This window comes from Tupaia chinensis, unplaced genomic scaffold (genome assembly GCF_000334495.1).
Source record: "Tupaia chinensis unplaced genomic scaffold, TupChi_1.0 Scaffold000410_1, whole genome shotgun sequence".
Classification (NCBI taxonomy): domain Eukaryota; kingdom Metazoa; phylum Chordata; class Mammalia; order Scandentia; family Tupaiidae; genus Tupaia; species Tupaia belangeri.
Window position 1 is genome coordinate 766,039 of NW_006159915.1, and position 21,714 is coordinate 787,752.

Sequence of the window (21,714 nt, forward strand, 5' to 3'; positions counted from 1 at the left end):
AATTGCTTTTCCCTTAATACTTTGAATATATTTTCCCATTCTTTCCTTGCTCGTATTGTTTCCGATGAGAGGTCTGCTGTCAGTCTGATGGGATGTCCTTTGTAGGTAACTTGCCGTTTTTCTCTTGCCAATCTTAGTATTTTGTCTTTGTCTGTGATTTTGGTCAATCTGGGTATAATGTGTCTTGGAGAAGATCTTCTTGGGTTGATTCTATCTGGGGTCCTCTGTATTTCTTGGGACTGAATCTTTGAGTGCCTCTCTAAGGTTTGGAAAGGTTTCTTGCAGGATTTCATGGAATAGATCATCAATGCCCTTATGAGTCTCTTCTCCTTCTGGGATGCCTATTATCCAGATGTTTGGATGTCTGATGGTATCTAGTATTTCTCGTATATTATTCTCAAATTTTGGGGCCATTTTCTCAGTTTTCGTGGTGGATTTTCCTAGGCCAGCAATGTTCTCTTCTACAGCTGAGATTCTATTTTTTGTATGATCTAGTCTGTTTTTAATACTTTCAAGGGAGATTTTGACTTCCGGTATTATAGCCTTCATCTCTAACAGTTCCATCTGATTCTTTTGTAAAGTGTGAAATTCCTCTTTTAGATCTTGCATGAATTTTCTCACCTCCTGGAACTCTTCTACTCCTTTCTCCTTCCTCTTCAGCAGTTCATTGTCTCTCTTCTCTTCCATCTCTGTTAGCTTTGCCATTATGAATGTTCTGAATTCTTTATCAGACATTTCCATGATTTCCATTGAACTGTGTGTGAATGAAAAGGAGTTACCTTTTCCCTTGGAGGAGAGGCATTTTCCTGATTCCCCATATTTCTTGTGATCCTGCAGCAATTTCTAGTCATCTGGTGGATGATCAGTTTCTTCCAAAACTTGGAAGTCCAATCATGTGAGTTTTTGTATGCTGGAGGCCGAATTATCAATGGGAAATCTTCATTTCTCTGTTTCCTCCAAAATGGCTAGATTGCAGGAGCCATGAAGATGTCTCTTCGAGAGGTTCCATCTTTAACATTCTAACAGCCATATGTAGTTGTGATGCATTGAGAGTTTTCAAAAATAAACAATGTCCTTATTTAAAAATTCAAAATATAACATACATTGAATAAACATATAGATGTCAAAGGTATGATATCTTCTGATAAATGTCTACACCTGCTGCTACCACAAGTTATAAAATACTTAAATCACTCTCAAAATTCCTTCATGTCTTTCGGTATGTCTTCTATTTGCACAAACACTGATCTTTCTCATCATAACCTAATTTTTTATATTATATAACATTTCTTTAAAGTTATTTATTTGTTGAATGAAGGTATGTATATGTGGGAGAGAGAGAGAGAGAGAGAGAGAGAGAGAGAGAGGGAACATAACAAGGTCTTGCCCTATAGTGAACCTTTCTCACCTGTCTAGCAAGCCAGATCACTGGCACGCCTGGTGTTTGAGCTTTGTATTTGCAGCAGTATACAGTGTGTAGTCTTCTCTAGGAGGCTTCTTTAACACACTGTTTATTTGACACATCCATGCTGTTGCATCTATCAGTAGTTTATTAAGTACTATTGCTGATAAGATTCTGTTTCACCAATATGTTATCAATTTGTTGAATCATTCTGTTGTAGTTTGGGCTATTGTGAATAAATCTGCTTTGAAGATATTTTTTAAAATCTGGTTTTGAACATATATTTTAATTTTATATACAAATGCCTAGTAGAAAAAATAATCATGTTACAGATTAAGTGCATACGTGCCTTTATAAGAAAATGACAAATTATGTTCCCAAACCATTGCCATTTCATCTGTAGAATTTGTAGTAGTATCATCTGTCTCATTTCTAAACATCTTCACCTGTGTTTATTTTCTTTTTGTTTGATTAGTTTGACTACAGGTCTATCAAATTTATTGATCTTCTCAGAGAACCAAACATTGGTTTTGCTAATACTCTTCACTTTTTTCTGTTTTCTATTTCACTGATGTCATCTTTATTATTTTCTTTTTGTGTGTGCTTATATTGGACTTCATTTGCTGTTCTTTTTTCAGATTTTATAATGGAAGCTGAAATCATAGATTTGAGACTTTTCTTATTTTCCAATACAGTTATTTGCTGTTATAAATGTCCCTCTAACTGCTGCTTTAGCTGTATTCCATATGTTTTGGTATGTTGTTTTCATTTGCACTAAGTTCAAAATACTTTCTAATTCCCTCTTTAACTTTTTTGACACATGAATTATTTATAAGTGTGTTATTTAAAATCTGAATATTTGGATTTTTTCCCCAGATATCTTTCTTTCTTCTTTTTAAAGAGGTTTTTGCTATAGGGTGCATGCACTCTCCAGACAGACAGAGAGAGACAGAGAGACAGAAAGTGAGAAATCACCCCCCAGGGGGGATGGTCATGCCGCAGTCCCTTCTCCTCCATTCTCCTCTTGGGATCTTGGGCACACACGCACACGCGCCCGGCGTGAGTTTAAACCACCGGGTCCGGGACACAAACCATGGTCAACTACGTGGGAGTTTAGCAACATAGCCATTATGCCAACTGCTGTTCCCCCCAGATATCTTTCTATAAACAATGCGTAATTTAATTCCACTGGGGTAATATAATATATTTTGTATGGCTTGAATCCTTTTATACTTATTGAGTATTATAATGTTGTAATTGTTCTTTTTAATCTCTTCTTGCTTTTTGTTTGTTTTTATCTTATATATTCTTTTACACATATTAACAAAACCCCACATTAAATTATTAATTTTCCTCAAATAGTTGAAATATTCTTTAAAAGTTTACAATGTTTGTGTATATTTATATTTGTTTGTTCTTGTATGTGTGCTTGTGTGTGTGGAGGGGGAGAGAGAGAGAAAATGCATATAATAAATGTATATAATTTTCAGAATATCTTTTTTTTTTAAAGGTTTTTGCTTTAGAGAACATGTGCTTTTTTTTTTTTTTTTAGGTTTTTGCTTTAGAGAACATGTGCTCACCAGAGAGAGATAGTGACAGGGAAAGTGGGAAATCACCCCCTGTGCTTTTTGGGACACACATATATACAGTGTGATTTTTGATCCACTGGGTCCAGGATTCAAACCTCAGTTGGCCATGTGGGATTTCAGCCACCTGCTGGCCTGCAAAATATCTTTTATATTTGCCAACACATTTAATCTTTCTAGAGCTCCGTATTCATTTGGGCAGATCCAAGTTTCCATCTGGTATAATTTCCTTTCAATCTGAAGAATTTCCTTTAACATTCCTTGCATTACTGTTCTATTGGAACGAATTCTCTGTTCTTTATAAAACATGTTTTTCTTTTCCTTGAATCTTCAATTGATATTTTCAGTTGATATAGAATTCTATGTTGACAATTATTTCACACTCTGGAGATATCTTTCCAGTGATGTTGTCTTTTTTCTTTTTCTTTTTTTGATTATGGTAAGAAATCAATTGTCTTTCTTATCAATGATAATGCATCTTCTTTTTCTGGCTGTCTGGAAGTTCTTTCTTTACCTTTGTGATTAGGTTTGTTTTTTTTCTGTTTTTATCCAGCTTGAAGTTCATTGATATTTGCATGTTAGTATTTTGCTGTTTTGATAAAAATTAGAGAACTTTTAGCTAATATTTTATCCAATTTTTAATGATTATTTTGCATGTCCTCTGTTTCTGAAGATCTTGTGCTTATGAGATCATTTCATATTGTTCCAGTGGACATTGATGTACTATTCATTTTCTTTGAGTCTTACTTTCATTTCTGTACTTCTCTTTGGGTAATTTCCCTTCACATATCTTTCAGTTCATGGTGTTTGCCTTTGTTGTGCCTAATTCTTGTTAATTCCTCTCAAATAATTTAATGCATTGTTCTATTAACTTCTGAGATTTCTATTTTGTTCTTTTTTACACCTTCCACATCTTTTGAAGTTCCTCCTTTCATCATTATGTCATCTTTTCCCATACATTCTTTTATTTTCTAAGAGAGATTTTTGCTATAGGGAGTGTACACTTGCTGGAGTGATAAAGAGAGACAGAAAGCAAGAACTTATTCCCTGGGGGGATGACCGTGCCTCAATACCTTCTCCTTCATTCTCCTCTTGGAATTTTGGGCATGCATGTACACGTGCCCAGTGTGAGTTTTAAGCCATCAGGTCCAAGATCCACACCATGGTTGACTAGCTAGGTTGGACAGAGTCCAGCAACATAACCATTATGCCATCTGCGGTCCCACCTGTAGATTCCTATTTTTTTTTCTTTTTTTGGAGACCACCCCCCCCCCTGCCAGCCCCCACCTGTCTGTTTTTTTTTTTTGCTATAGGGCGTGTGCGCTTGCCAGACAGACAGAGAGATAGTAAGCGAGAAATCACCCCCCAGGATGGATGGCCACACTGCAATCCCTTCTCCTCCATTCTCCCCTCCGGATCTTGGGCACGCACGCACACACGCCCGGTGAGTTTAAGCCACTGGGTCCGGGACTCGAACTGTGGTCGACTACGTGGGAGTCTAGTAACATAGCCATTATGCCAACTGCTGTTCCCCATCTGTAGATTCTTTAACATGCCTATCATAATTACTTTAAGGTCTTTATCTGATAATTCTGTGTCACATGCTATCTGTTTCTTTAATCTTATTTTTCACTTATTTATCATTTTTATTTACTTCTTTGCATATCTTATAACATTTAATTATATACTGGCATTTTGTTTAAAAAAAGTGGAAGCTAGAAAGAGCTGGTTTCTTTGATTTCTACTTCTTTAAAAATTTCTTTATATCCAAAACTATTCGGTGATTTAAAGAAATACATGAGTTTTTTTTGTTTATACAGTTTTCTTTTATTATTTTAACTGACTAAAGATTTTCAAATTCTTCCTTCTAGTCCTCCAAAACATGTTTATGTTTGAAAGGATGCTGAAGTTCTTTCCTCTTTCAGAATTTTATATGTCATGCTCACAAAGCACAAATACCAGTGATTAGAAAACAGAAACACTGACCTTCTCTATTTGATTTTTTTTAGTTAAATGGAAGAAAGGACAAATATATTACTAACATACCTTATGTACATACGTTTTGGAATGACTTTCTAAACATCTGAAAAGAGAAGAAAGTTTGGCAGTTATATATTTACTTTTATGGGCAATTGCTTTTTTTGGGGGGGAGGGGCATTCTTACCTCTTGTGCCAGATGTTCCAACTCTTTCTGAAAGCTCTTGTTAACCAACTTATGGAATGATCTAGAACTCAGAAAAATGACCAACAGGTAAAAGCTCTAGGTCAAGTAAAAGATGAGTCTATTGTTACTCACTTTTTTTGCTCAGGAACCAAAACCTGTTACCTAGTTGGCCAGCCTGTGGTGTTCCCACTGTGCCATTTGTTTTCCTCACAGGTTTTTATTCTGCCTTTTTGCTTTTCTGATGGCTAATATTTCAATTTCTACATTGTAGCTTTAATTGCCTGTTACATGGAAATGTGATCTGTTGCCAACCTCTCCAAATGGCTTGTGGCTTCAGACCATCATATTTTATTACTTGTATGTGGGTTGGCTCATACTGACTAAAAATGGCTACATTTTATTTCAGCCTCTAGTATATACATCTCTCTCCTCTCTAAACCTTGCTGAACTTTTTTCAGTTCCTGATACCTACTTTACATTTTTAGTCAAAGTCCTGATAATATTTTTAAAATGACTTTGGTGAGAAAGAATGACTCCTAAAATAAACTCTAGTCTCAAATTTAGTGTTTACTTACAAGGTTTTCTACTGCTAATTTTTAACCTTAATATTTAAAAAATAGAACAAATAAATATTTTTATCTTGGAAAATATATTCCAAGAAATGTTTATTTTTGAGAGTTGTCTTTGTTTTGTTTTGTTTTGTTCTGTTTTGCTATTGAGTGTGTGCACTCGCCAGAGAGACAGAGATACAGAAAGTGAGAAATGACCCCCCCAGGGGTAATGGCCACGCCGCAATCCCTTCCCACAATCCCTTCTCCTCTATTCTCCTCTCGGAATCTTGGGCATGCACACACACGCGCCCAGCATGTGCCACCAGGTCCGGGACTCAAATTGCGGTCAGCTACATGGGAGTCCAGCAACATAGTCATTACACTAACTGCTAGTACCAAGAAATGTTTATTTTTATCTTTGATAGTTTTAAATTTGATACCTGATGGCTTATCTATATTTCAGATGTTTTGCTGCTTTTCTGTTTCAATCTCTGTAACGGCTTTGTTTCACTTGTTTTGATACTAGTGTCTACAATGCACATATTACACACACTGGGAGAACATAAGTATTTTATACCTTTGTAATTTTATATGGCAATTTTATTCATACACACACACATCAACTTATGAGAAATCTGGTTAATTGATTTATTGTTCTTTTTACATGATGCTACTATGTACATAATTTTTTGGTTGAATTTTTATTCAAGTGTCAGTTTTAACTAAATTGATCAAATTTATTTGTTTATACCTATTATTGTTTTATTGTATGGCCTTTGACCATTGGAATTTAATTCAAAAAGGAAACTTGCAATTAGGAGAAATATGGCTTAACCTAAAATCATCTACCCAAAGAACCTACACATTTTAGTTGTAGTTATTAGGAGGTACTTTTAAAATTTTTGAAATTTTATATATCTCATTTTTAAAGGTCTTATGTATTAAATGATACCAAAAATACTTGCATTAGTACCACTGTGGATTATTTGCATTAGCAAATCTACTGTAGTCAAATATGAATATAATGAAAAAGACCTCTTAAAACGGAATGCTCATTGATACAGTCTTTTCCTCCCATATAATCTTTGCTCAGGTCTTGATTATTATTGTTGTCTTGTGCTATTTTCTTTATAGAAGACTATGATCATCTGTTGTTAAAAAACATCGATTCTTACAAAGAAACAAAACAAAATTTTCTTGCCCTATTTTTTTTAACAACTTTCTCATACTAAGGTATGTACATGATGAAAAATATCTTTTTTTTCAATTAGTATGGTCCAAAAACTAGTCATTTTATCAAAAAAAATCAGCCAATTTTATTGTTGGGCATTATGTCAAGTGAAACCACTGATGAATAAACGAAACAAATTGCTCTCAGTGAGTTGGTATTATGTTACCATAGGTTACATCCTGATCATGTTCCTCCTTACATCAAGAACTTCTTCATAGTGCATCGATTGTTATCATTTTCATAAAAGACTCAACTTAAATTACATGTAATATAAGCAACATCAGATGCCCGATCCCCTTCTTCCCAGGTTTCTGGTTTTTAATGAATGCATTTGGTCCTATCTATAGCCACAGCTTTGCCAGACTGAAGGCATTATGGGCCACAGATGCCAGCTTCCTAAGAACTGTTATTCAGTGCTGTCAACAAACTCCTTCCTTCCAGATTCTTCAGGGAGCAGAGGTGGCAGCTGTGCATATACTTTAGGATTCACCATTCAGTTAAACTGCTAATGCTGGCTCCTGTTTTCCTGGCTCCCTTGAGCTCACTTAAGGAAACAAAATGGTATTCCCATATGTCCCTTATTGTTTCTTGGCAAATCTCCCTACCTCCCTTAACCAACTGGTTCTAGCATGCGAAAGACAAACGTTTCCTCTGAAACTTACTTCCCTCAAAGGGTATAGATTAACTAATAATATTGATTCTAAAGCAAGCTTTAAAAAAAAAAACGAGTGATTTTTGCTATACAGGGTGTATGTGTTTGCTGGAGAGACAGAAAATGAGAAGTCACCTCCTGGCAAGAGGGATGGTTGTGCTGCAATCCCTTCTCCATTCTTGGGATTGCAGACATGCATGCACATATGCCCAGTGTGAGTTTCAAGCCTCCATGTATGGAGCCTAAACTGTGGTTGGCCAAGTGGGAGTCAGCACCTTAACTCTTATGCTACTAGCTGGCCTCTCAAGGTGTCTTTATAGAAGGTTGTTTTTAAGGCTGAAGTGTAATGGCTTTAGGGCAATATTTGCATAATTCAAAATATTATACATACTGGTGAACTGCTATTAAAAGTAACTCAAAAGATTGCCCTTAATTTATTAATTTAAAGTCGATTTGTGCAGCTCATTTCAATTTCTTTAGGAGATGCCTATTGACTAAATGACCATCTGTCTTTTTCTTGTAAAGACTTACACGTTAAGACAAACTATATACAATATTTAGTAGACATATGCATTTCCTAGTTACTTCTAAATAAGGTTAATTCCAATAAATTACACCTGTAGCAAAATATTCTGCTTTCACAACATTGATATCATATCAGTATACTTCAGTGATATCGTAGGTTAGGTCTCAGATTGCTTCAGTATAGCAAAATCACAATAAAGCAAATGTTTTGGTTTTCCAATGCATTTCAAAGTTGTATTTACACTACACTGTAGCACAACAGCATTATAGCTAAAATTGCAAGGCATATAGTCTTAATTAAATAATAATTCATTTAAAATACTTTATTGGTAAAAAATGCTCATCTAAATGGTCATCTGAGTTGTCAGCAAGTTTTAATCTTTTTGCTTGTCGAGGGTCTTGTATTGATATTGATGGCTGCTGACTAATCATAATGGTAGTTTCTGAAGATTGACTATGGAAATTTCTTAAAATAAGACAAGAGTGAAGTTTGCCACATCAATTGATATTCCTTTCCACAAAAAGATTTCTCTATGGAATGCAAGCATGTTAACAAGGGTAGAATTTTTTTTCAAAATTATAATCAGCTCTCTCAAACCCTACTGCTATCTTATCAAATATGTTTAATATTGTAAATTCTTTGTTGTCATCTTAACCATGTTTATAACATCTTCACCAAGAGTAGATTCCATCTTAAAGAAACCACTTCCTTTGCTCGTTTATAAAACCAAATACTCATCTTTTCAAGTTTCATCGTGATATGGCAGCCGTTGAGTCACATTTCCAGGCTTCACTTCTAATTCTTTCTCTTCTCTTTCTACCACGTGTACGGGTACTTCCTCCAGGTAAGCCCTGAGTCCCTCAAATCCATCAGTCATGGTTGGAATCAATTTCTTCCAAATTCCTATTAATGTGGACATTTTGAATTCTTCCCACGAATCATAAATGTTGTCAATAGCATCTATAAGAAGGAATTTTTTCCAAATGGTTTTCAATTTACTTTGCCGAGATCTATCGTAGCAATACCATCACTATGGTAGCTGTGCAGTCTCACAAGTGGATTTTTTTATGTGATAATACATAAAAGTTAAGTTACTCCTTGGTCCATGGTCGCAGAAAGGATTGTGTCTTAGCAGCTATGAAAATAGCATTGATCTTCCTGTATTTCTGCATGAGAGCTCTAAACTGACCAGGTGGACTGTTGACAAGCAGCCTTATTTTGAAAGGAACCATTTTTTTATGAGCATTATTCTCAATAATGGGCTTAAAATAATCAGTAAGCCATGATGTAAACAGATGTGCTTTTGTACAGGCTTTGTTACTTCATTTAGAGAACATAAGCAGAGTAGATTTAGTGTACTTCTTAAAGGCCCTAGTACGTTTGGAATGGTAACTGAGCATTGGCTTCAACGTAAAGTCACCAAATGTCTAAGGCCCTAAAGAGTGAACCTGTCCTGGGAAGCCCAGCCTTAGTTCTCTATAGCTATTAAAGTCCTAAATGGCATCTTCTTTCAATACAAGGCTGTTCCGTCTATATTGAAAGTCTTGTTTCGTAGAGTCAATTGCCTTCATCAATGACCTTGGTCAGTCTTCTGGCTAACTTGCTGCAGTTACTACATCACTTAGTGCTTCTCCTTGCATTTTTATATTTTGAAGATGATTTCTTTTCTTTTATTTTCTTTTTTTTAAGAGAGATTTTTGCTATAGGGCAAGCAAGTGCCTTCACCAGAGAGAAAGAGAGATAGAGACAGAGAGGGATGGCCACATTGCAATCCCTTCTCTCCAGTCTCCTCTTGGGATTTTGGGCATACATGAACACACGCCCACTGTGAGTTTGAAGCTGTCAGTTCTGGGACTCAAACTGCCTTTGGCCATGTGGGAGTCCAGTGATCTAATCACTACGCCATCTTCTGGTCCCTAAAGATGAGTTGTTTTCTTAAACACATGAACCAATTTCTGTTAGCTGTAAGCTTTCCTTCTGTTTCTTTTACACCTCTCAGCCTTCAGAAAATTGAAGAGAGTTAAAGCCTTGCCCTAGATCAGGCTCTGACAGTAGGGAATGTTGTGCTTGTTTGGTCTTCTATCTAGACCACTGAAACTTTCTCCATATCAGCAATAAGCTCGTTTCTGTTTCTTATCATTCATGTGTTTACTGGAGTCGTACTTGCAATACTTTTCCAAAAGTTTTCATTTGCATTCACAATTTGGCTAGCTGTTTGGTGTAAAATGCCTGGCTTATTTTGGCTTCTGAACTGCCTTCTCACTAAGATTAATCTCTCTAGTTTTTGATGTAAAGTGAGAGATGTGAAACTCTTCCTTTAACTCGAACACTTAGAGTCTGTGCCTGAGCCGTTCCTGAAAACAAGAATCCAAGCTGTTGTTGCACCAGTGCTTACAAGGAAAACAGAAGTAGGGGATGTGAGGCAGACAGAAAGACTGTATGTTTTTCTTTTTCTGTTTCTGATTTGGTTTCTGATTGTGTAAATCCTCAACTTCATTAGCAGAGAATGACAGGTAGATAAGGTGGTATCTACCCAACTTTTATGTGTTGTCTCACAAAATTATTTTAACATCAGTGATCTCTACAGGAGATCTTGTGTCCAATTTCTATGAAATGATTTTCAGTTTCTTTAATTTAAGAAAAAGGGGGGGCGGACAGCACCATTTTGTATGGGGTAGCAGAGTCCAGTTATGGATATTCACGAGATCTAGAAAAATTTGATACAATTTTTTCATTATTAACTTTACCTGAATAGCAGAGAAAAAAATCTTTTAAATGAAATGCTTAATATAGCAAGATGAATGATCTTATTTTTATGTAAAGCTTTTTATAACAAATATGATTACTTACCATCCCCCAAACCAAAAAAGTTTGAAAAAACTTAACTGAATCCAACAGATAACATAATTTTTTAAGAGATATTTTTGCTATAGGGCATGTGAACTTGCCAGAGAGAGAGGCAGAGACAGAAAGTGAGGAATCACCCCTCCCCAGGGGGGGGGTGGTGGCCATGCTGCAATCACTTCTCCTCCATTCTCCTCTTGGGATTTTAGGCGTGCACACACATGTGCCTGGTATGAGTTTTAAACTGCTAGGTATGGCTCTCAAATAGTGATTGACTATGTGGAAGTCCTGTGATGTAACCATTATACCATCTGCCAGTATCCAATAACATAATTCTTAAAGCAAAGAATTTTACAAATAAAATTTTCATATAAAAGGGGAATATTAGGATATTTCCTCCAATTAGATCTTTCAAAGGCATTATGTCCTTATCATGTTTCTGACTTGATTTGTGTGAAACTTAACATTAAAAAATCAGAAGTTTATTACATTGACATTTTAAAAATGTATTAAATCAGCTAATGCATGCTTTATTTCATTACTCTTTTTGTTTGACCAACAATAAATGACTTAAATACATGACAAGTAAGCTTATTGACATGGTGGAAATGATATTTAGAAGCAAATCAATTTGTTGAGAGAAAAATTGTACTACCCTGGCATAGTCATGTAAATTGTAGGTTCTGGTTCAGCACTTTTTTTTTTTTTTTTGGAGAGATTTTCACTGTAGGGTGCGTGCACTCGCCAGACAGACAGAGAGAGACATAGAGACAGAAAGCGAGAAATCACCCCCCAGGGGGGATTGTCACGCCGCAATCCCTTCTCCTCCATTCTCCTCTCGGGATCTTGGGCACGCACGCACACGCGCCCGGCATGAGTTTTAAGCCACCAGGTCCGGGACATGAACCACGGTCGACTACGTGGGAGTCCAGCGACATAGCCATTACGCTAACTGCTGGTTCCCCTGGTTCAGCACTTTTTAACCAGAGCTAAGTAGCCTATGTGCAGATTTATTTGATAATTATAGCTATCATTAAGTATCAAAGTAGATTAAAATACTCCTAAATAATCTTTTAAATAAAAACCTTCAACCTATGTATAAAGAATGTTTCTTAAAATCATTTTCCAAATTGATAATCTGACAATATAAATCTGTTTGAGGTAGCTAGAATTTCAGTTTCCAGTGAAATATTTTAAGAACATAAAACAGCAGATGGCGTAATGGCTACATAGCTGGACTCCCATGTAGTTGATCACAGTTCAAGTCCTGGACCTGGTGGCTTAAACACACGCCAGGCACACACACGTGTGTGTGTGTGTGCGTGTGTGTGTGCGCCCCCAAGATCCCAAAAAAGAATGGAAGAGACGAGATTGTGGCATGGCCAACCCCTGAGGGTTATTTCTCATGTTTTGTCTCTCTGTCTCTGTCTTTCTGGCAAGTGCACACACCCTATAGCAAAAACCTCTCCAAAACAAAACAAAACAGAAAACAATGCATATAAATTTCCAATTCAGAAGATGTATTGGAAGTAATAATTCAACCATCACATCTTTCCTTGGAAATACACACTGTAGAATTCTTCCATGCTATCCTGATTTTTGATACATGTTATTTCACTGAGCATTCATACTTTAGTACATTTCAAAATAACTTTAGTAGTGATAGGTACCAGGAGGTAATTACTGAGCTCTAAATTAGAAATGCACTGAAAGAGAAATTTTAAAAACAGAATTCCAATCATCTGGTCTGGCATGCTCAATTAGTGTTTGGATAGTAGACAGTTATTCTACACATAAAATATCTTCTCCACAGGACAGATTTCTTTGATTTTATACTTACAGTTTTCCCAAATAGAGCTACATCATTTTTTTATACATATTTTTGACTTCATGATTTCTTATTCACATTTACTTGTGGTTCATCTCTATAGCTCATAATATAGTTTTTCAAAGTATTCATGTAGTACATGACAATCAAATCAAGGATATTTCCATATATTGATTTATCATTTTCAACAGAGAACTTCATATTCTTATATCAGTATCTCTTCCTTGACCTCCTCCTATCCACTCCCTACTATTCACTCACTTCCCATAGTCTCTAGTATTTACACTTGTCTTCCTTACTGTATCTTTGGACCTTTCAATTTCTGCCATAGGGTGCAGAAATTCATTACATATTGAGTGAATACATACAGTGTTTTTCTTTCATAGTTTGGCTTACTTCGATTAGCATTCGATCTTCTATATTTATCTATTTTGCATCAAATGATAGGATATCACTGTTTCTTTTCCTTTTTTTTTTTTTTTTTGAGAGGTTTTCGCTATAGGTTGTGTGTGCTTGCCAGACAGACAGAGAGAGCCAAAGAGACAGAAAGTGAGAAATCACCCCCAGGGGGGATGATCATGCCACAATCCCTTCTCCTCCATTCTCCTCTCGGGATCTGGGGCACACACGCACACGCACCTGGCATAAGTTTTAAGCCACCGGGTCCGGGACGCGAACCATGGTCGACTACGTGGGAATCCGGCGACAAAGCCATTATGCTAACTGCTGGTTCCCGGATCTCACTCTTTCTCATGGTAGAATAATATTCTATAGCATACATGTGCCACATTTTTTCAAGTTAGTCATCAGTTCTTGGACACTTAGTTTGATTCTATGTCTTAGCAATGTGATTAATGCTACAGTAAACATGGATTTGTAAGTATCTTCTGGACTGAATATTTTCCTATCCTAGAGTTACATCTTAAAAAATTAAGTAGGAATCTAATATTCAATCAACTTCATCTAGCAGAGAAACACAATCATCTCTTATCTTGTTGTCAGTTTATAAACATTACAGACTTTCCCCTTCTCAGTACTGCTGTTACACTTTTCCAGAATAAATAAATCAAAATGAGTATGTGTCTATTGGGACTACTGGATAAATATTACAGGTAATACTAGTTTAAATGCTAGTTTATTCACTCATATCTCTTACAAGTCTATATAAATAATCTTTGCGTTTTTGTTCTGATTCTGGTATACAATGTATTCTCACTATATCACTCTCATCAGTGGTGATTGGGCTTGTGCTCTTTCTTTTCTTTTTTTTTTTTTTTTTTTGAGAGAAAGAGATTTTTGCTATAGGGCACATGCACTTGCCAGAGAGACAGAAAGACCAGGGGTAGATGGCCCAGGGTAGACGGCCATGCCACAATCCCTTCTCCTCTATTCTCCTCTCGGGATTTTGGGCATACATGCACATGTGCCCGATGTGAGTTTTTAAGCCACCAGATCCAGGACTTAAACTGCAGTTGACTACATGGGAGTACAGTGATGTAACCAATATGCCATCTGCTGTAATTCATTTTCTTCAAACACATTTTACATGTAGACAATGTTGTAGATTATCTTTCCTGTATGTCACATGGCCATAAGTGACACTAAATATTATTTTGTATTTTCTCATATGATAATGCCAAAGAACAGATCGTTTTATCCCTTTGAGCAAAAGAGAAACATTTATAACCCTAATCTAAACAACACCACCAACAAAGTAGGGATGTGAGAAAATTTACGATCTAAGCATTAATTATTAGTGTTGGTGATGTTTAAATACTGCCATAACTTTAAGATTAGTCATATTCATGACAAGAGAGAATATAAAATTTGAACAGAGATGCTTTTAAGTTTATTTATGAATTTCTTCCATGAGCAAGATAGACAGAGATAGCACTTCCAATGGGATATATATACATTTTTTTTTAGAGGTTTTTGCTATAGGATGCATGCGCTCGCCAGCCAGACAGAAAGAGACAGAGAGACAGAAAGCAAGAAATCATGCCCCAGGGGGGATGGCCACGCCGTAATCCCTTCTCCTCCGTTCTCCTCTTGGGATCTTGGGCATGCACGCACACGCGCCCGGTGTGAGTTTTAAGTCACCGGGTCCAGGACGTGAACCACGGTCAACTACATGGGAGGCCAGCGACATAGCCATTACACCAAGTGCTGGTCCCCCAATGGGATATTGATTTCACAATCCACTCCCATTTCCACTCAGACTCAGATTGGTGGTACATATGTGAACATGTACTCATAAAGGTTTCCGGACAGAAACCCAGAACTTCCCCATGTGGGTCAGCCTCACAGAGCATTGTGTTTTACCACTATGCCACTGTCTGGCTGCCTTAAAATATATTTTAAAAGTCAGATTATTATTGTACCCCTATTAAGTTGATATAAATCCACAGAAAGGTTCTATAGTTTGCTTTTGCCTAGATTAAATGCTGTGCTTTGTTAGCCTTGAATAAAATATAAAGCAAAGAGTTTTTTCATGGGATAAAATTAAAAAAAGAAATCAGAATTGTATGGGGAAATATGGTATTTGTAGGTTTTAATAATATAATCTGAGATTCTCATAAAGTAAAAGTTATGAAGAACACCTCATACTCTCCAAAGTTTGAGAAAAGATGTTTTTCACAAAATAAAAGCGATTGTTTGTTATCAGATTACATAAGAAAATAATAAGTCTCTGAGATCTTTATTGTATATGTATTTTCTTATAGTTATATTCTATGAGACTAGATTATTATATTCGTTGAAAAACAGTAATTAATTATTGAGAAGATTCATTGAAAAATATTAATTGGAGATTTTACTATTCTTCAGCCAAGGAAAAGCCTGTTTCAAGTGGTGTAATATACAAATAGTTTTTATGCCAACAAAAAAAGGGGATACAGAAAAATACTAAACAAATTTCCTGGCAAGAGGTTCATAATCCAGTGTAAAAGACAGATATTTCTATAAGAAAAATAACAATCTCATTTTAAAACATTGCCCATACTACTTTATAAACTCCCACATTCCCTTAATTATAAGACACAAAATATTTTAGGTATTTTTAAGGGGCAAGGCAACCCCAAGTCCAACAGGCAGCCTCTCACAAAAAGCTGGGGTAAAAAATCTGAGGCCCTTGAGAGAAGGAATAACTTGCATTTGACATAATAGTAGAGAAATAGCCAGGGGAAGAAAAAAAGATCAGGGTAGCACCTATACACAAATTTACTTTTATTATTTTATTATTTTCATTATTCTTTATCAGCCATGGTATGTGTCAGGCATTATGTAATTCTAGAAAATGAAAGGTGAACCAAAATTGGATGCTTTGAGGAGTAGGGGCATGGATGTTAATTATATAGTCACAATAATAATAAAAAATAGTCAAACTAAGAGGTATGTCATTACAAGTGGAGATGGGTTCTCAGAAATAATGGTTTGTAGATCTCTAAAAATGATTTACGGAGCATATCTGTGCTGCTGTGACACACGCACACACAAATTATAGACTAAGTAATTTATAAAAAAGCAGAAATTCATTTTCTCACAGTTCCGGAGGCTGGGAAAGCCAAGATCAAGGTGCCCACAGGTTTAATTCTCTGCGGTGGGCAGCTTTCTACTTGCAAGATGATGCCTCCTTGCCGCATCCACTGGAAGGGAGGAAAGCTATGTCCTCACATGGTGAAAGATGGAAGGACAAAGAAGCCAAATGCTATACAAAATCTTTTGTAAAGAACTCAAGCAGCTGTTCCGAAAAAAGACTATCAATCCTATTAAAATATGGGAGAATGAGTTGAAAAAACCACTCTCTAAAGATGACATACGAATAGCTGAAAGGCATATGAAAATATGCTCAACATCCCTCATTGTAAGGGAAATGCAGATCAAAACAACAATGAGATACCACCTAACCCCAGTCAGAATGACTAAGATTAAAAAACAAACAAACAAACAAAAAACGGTAAGTGCTGGCAGGGGTGTGGTGAAAGGGAAACACTCTCTCATTGCTGGTGGTGAAAGGGGCACTCTCTTACACTGCTGGTGGAAATGTAAATGGGTCCAGCCACTGTGGAGAACAATTTGGAGATTCCTCAAAAATCTACAAATAGAACAACCATATGATCCAGCAGTCCCACTCTTTGGTTTTACCCAAAGCACAGACGAATACTTAATTGGAAAAGTGCTTGCACATCGATATTTATTGCAGCACTATTCACAATTGCTAAGTCATGGAAACAACCCAAATGCCCACAAACAGATAGATGGATAGAAAAACGGTGGCACATATACTCAATGGAATACTATTCAGCCATTAAAAAAAAAAAAAAAACAGAACCCTGGCTTTTGACAGGAAGTGGATGAATATGGAAGATTTACTGCTGAGTGAAGCAAGCCAGGCTATGAAGGAGAGGCATTGTATGTCCCCACTTAATATATACCTAGTCTCCACACTCTGTGACTGAAACTAATTGACTAAAGGATATGGAGACACGGTATATAGTTATAAATACCAGATATAGTGTGTGTGAAAGAGGATGGTCTGAGGAAGGACATTTAGAAGAAAAACAGGGAAGCAAGGCATTAATGGAACAAAGAAATGTGGTATTTATTATCTGTTGAACATATCTTGAGTTTTATCAAGTGTACTAGGGAAAAATATTCACCTGTTGAAATATCAATTTTGTAAGCCAAATAATAATGTGATTGAATGTATAAAAGAAAATGAAATAAAAAAAAGAAAAATTTTTTTTTTAAAAAAGAGCCTTAGTCCCATTCACAAGGGAAGGAATCCTCAAGATCTAATCAGCTCTTCAAGGCCCCACCTCTTAATGACATTACATTAAGTTTCAACATTGCATTTTGGAGGGGATACATTTAAACTATAGCACAGAGGAACTTGATGGTGACTCTGGAAGACCCAGAACTCTAGACGCTTTATGCCAAGACACAAAGGCAAAGATGAACTATATTTTAAGTCAGGTGGTCAGGGACAATATTGTATACTTGGCTAGTCTTAAATGCTTGTTCTTAAGTGCTAGATTGCCTAGAATAGAATGCCAGCACTAAGTATAGACCTTAAGCAAGTTCTTTAGTCTTTCTGTGACTTTATGTCTTTATTTTATGAAATAGGAATAATATTATCTGCCTAACAAACATTCCCAGTATTAATGAAAAACAAAATAATTAGATTTTATCTTTTGTCACATCAATATTTGCATTATATTATTTTGTGTTATATATTATAGTCTAACACTGTGATGTAATACCATTATTTTTCATTTAATTTTGTTGTGTTTTTATTAAGAAGAAAGATTGAAACTTTTATTTTTATTCTGATGCAATAATTCAATAGATGGAAAAGCTGTCGGTATCAGAAAGAGAGAATGCTGTAGATGAGATGACCTCAAAGAGGTAAGGGGGGGTGGGATTAAGTGTAGGATCAGGGACTAGTGGGGATAGGTTGGTAGATTTTATGGTTAGAAGATTGTGGCACATCAATTCTAATTGTTGGGGTCTATAGGTGCCAAGTAGGTTAAGGCAACTAGAACCCACATGGCTGACTATGCAGTTCAAGTGTCAGACCTAGCAGCTTGAAAAACATGTTGGGCACATGTGTATGCATGCCCAAAATTCTGAGAGGAGAGTGGAGGGAAAGGGATTGTGGCATGACCACCCCCCCTGGGGGTGATTTCTCGCTTTCCCTGTCTCTGTGTATCATTCTTTCTCTGTCAGGTGCACACATCCTATAACAAAATTCTAAAAAAAATTTTTTTATTAATTTTTTAAAATTATTTTTTAAATCAATCTAATTGTTTCTATTTTGTAAGTAAAATAAGATGCAAAATCATCAGCAAAGGGTAAGGAGTGAGTAGTTGTTACTGGAAATTTGAAGAAAGAGAAGAAATTAGACCTAGTCATGTGCAAGACTTGGAGAGTTCAAGCAATGTAGTATGATTTTTAGGCATCCTGAAGAGTCCATTTGAGATTTGTGATGGCGAATTTAAAGGAAGACTAGACATAACGTTTACATACACTTAGGTGCGGGAGCAGAGGTGGTCTAAGCTGTGTTTTATCAGGATTGTTATGTTACTGGGAGAGTGTGTTGAAGGGAGAAATGAACACAGTGACTAGAAGTATGTTATAAAATGAATGTTTGTGCCTCTAAAATTCATATGTCAAAGACTTAAACCCCAACATGATTACATTTGTAGATAGGGCCTGTGAAGAGATGATATAAACTACATGGAGTTGTAAGAGCTGTAATCTGACAGGGTTGTTGCCCTCATAAGAACTGGACGAGACCCACTGTGGTGCAGTGGTAACACAGTGACCTGCAAGGCTGGAGGCCACATGACCAATTGCAGGTTAGGACCCTCTGGTCAGCCCAAAAACATGCTGGGTGTATGTACAGGTATCCAAGATCCTTAGGAGCTAGAGGGCTGGGGAAGAGGATTGTAGTGTAATGAAACCTGTTGAGGGTGCTTCTTTCTTTCTTTTTCTCTTGCTCTCTTGCATGCAGATACTCTGTATCATAAATTAAGAAAAAAAAGTGGAAGAAGCACCAGAATGAACCCTCTCGTTCTCACTCTCTGAGTACTCAGAGGAAGGTCATATGAGGACTGTAGTGAAAAAGTGATTGCCTATAAGCCAGACACCAAACACTGCCAGATCTTGATGTAGAACTTCTAGACTCCAAACTGTGAGAAATGAATATCCGTTGTTGGAGCTGTAGTACCCAGCCTGTACTATTTTGTTATGGCAACCCAAGCGGACTAATGTATAGTAAAGGAGTATTTTGGAGGAAGAAAGGTATGAAATTATTGAAAATATATGCAAAAAAGAAATACACTGATAGACCTGAAGTTTAACAAGGATAAGGAGAATAGTGAGGATAGTAGTGGGGATGAATAATAAATAGCAGAAATTAAAGTCCATCAGTTGACCGTTCGTATGCAGTTGTGGTATTAACTGGAAAGACTGATAGGACAATAGGATACTTGGCACTTAAATCACAGAAATCATGTTGTTATTGCTAATGGCAGGTACTAGATGTATGAATTCAACAGAAGACAAATTTATTAAGGCAAACAGTCAGAGAACTGAGAAGTCAGGATATTGAATGTATAGTCTACGTGGATATTTAAATCACTAATAATTACTGTAGGAATGATGGGATGAAAAGCAAATTCAAAAGGAAAGTTATTCAAGAAGTGGATACAAATATAAGTGCGCAGTCTGAGTGATACTTAAAGCAAAATCAATCAAAATTGTTTGTGAATTAAAATGAGGTGGAGGCAGAAGACGAGGAGCCACTAAAGACAACTTATTGGTCCATGACTTAACCACTGGATAAATAATGCTATCTTTGCCAAATTAAAGAATTCAGGGAGGAGATCTGGTGGTCAATCATGGATATATGAAATTTGAAGTTATCAAATTAAGATATTTAGTTGCTGGAATGATGCTCAGAGGAGAGTTCATACTAGGGCTAGAAATTTGTGAAGGATTTGATGACAGATGGGGGTGGTTGAATTTGAGAGTGGTGACATTGCCTAGAAAGAGTGGAAAGAGGAGAGAAGAAGCGTAGGACTTGGCCTTGAAAAACTTCAATATATAATGAGCAGAAGACTAGTTACGAAATGGGACATGAGATTCACAAAAGAAGAAAAAAGAAGAAGAAAATAAAAACTGGAGGAAATGAAGTCATAGAAGCCGAAGGAAGAGTACTTTTGAAAGGAATATGTAACCAGTAGTTTTTTTTTAAATTATAAATATATTTTGTTTTATTTAGCAGGAAGACCTTTAAGAATTGTTAAGTCAAATCTTTAGAATGTATTCAAGGAGAGTTTATAATGCATAGACACAACACTCAGATAAGCAGTGATGGAACCAATTTTGTTGCTCTACAATATAACCAATAGTTTTAAAAGCTAATGAAGAGCCAGTAGGCTCAATAGATACAAATGTGATTGGATTCAGTCACATTCATGAAGACCATTGCTGACCTTTGTAAGAACTAAATTGTGAACTAAGGGAGTTTTTAAAAAAAAGGTTAGAGAAGGTCAATGACTGAGAAGAGGTGAGAAAAAGAAAAGAGAAAGTGGGATATAGACCATCTTCTAAGAACTGTGACCATTTAAAGGGGAAGAAAGGAAGTATGGTAACTAGAGGGATTGATGAGAATGAGGATGGAAATAGAATAGAAAAGAACATAACAAATATTCAAGATGGCAACAACTTAAACCTATATAAATCTCAATGAAATACATAAAATTTGGAGGAAAATCTTAGCTTAAATTTGACATATTGAGAAATGTTTGAAAATAATAATGGAAGATCAGGAGTGGATGGAATCCAAACCATAGGGGCTGAGACAAATTTTAGGACTAATGCATCCTCCTGTGTAACAACAGGAAAAGGGATCTGACTGTCTTGGGACTCAATCTTGGGCACCTTACTATTTTCTACCTTCTCCTTTACTAGCTAATCTGATCTCTTTTTAACAAGAATGTATTTTGGGAGATAGTGGGAAGTATCTAGGGAGTATCTTGGGAGCAGTGGGAAGCAAGAATGTTGGCCTCCTCTTCTGCTGTAGGCAGTTTTGTGAGGCATGAGAGGAAGTGGCTACCATTTAGACAGATGCAGGGAAAAGCAGTTTTCCCAGGTTTTCACTAAGAGAAAGGGGATCTCAGAAAAGATGTGGAAAATGTAGGGGAGTTTAGTACATGTCCTGAGGGCACAATGGAAAAGCTTCAGTAGTCATAATGCCTAACAAATGGCTTCTTGATATTGGCAAGAAGATGATTTCATTCTAAGATTAGGTAGGTTCAAAAGAAATTTAGCAATGGTGGAGTTTACTGCAGATGATTATAAAATGAGAGGCCGACCTTTTTTTCCTAAGGATTATGGCTGGAAGAGAAATGGAAAAGATAAAA

General features: G+C 36.2%; 1 protein-coding gene across 1 annotated transcript in view; it reads left to right on the forward strand.

Moving 5' to 3' along the window:
- Window positions 1–21,714, forward strand: part of HDAC9 (histone deacetylase 9) — an 865,518-nt gene that overhangs the window by 629,127 nt on the left and 214,677 nt on the right. The window lies entirely within an intron of this gene.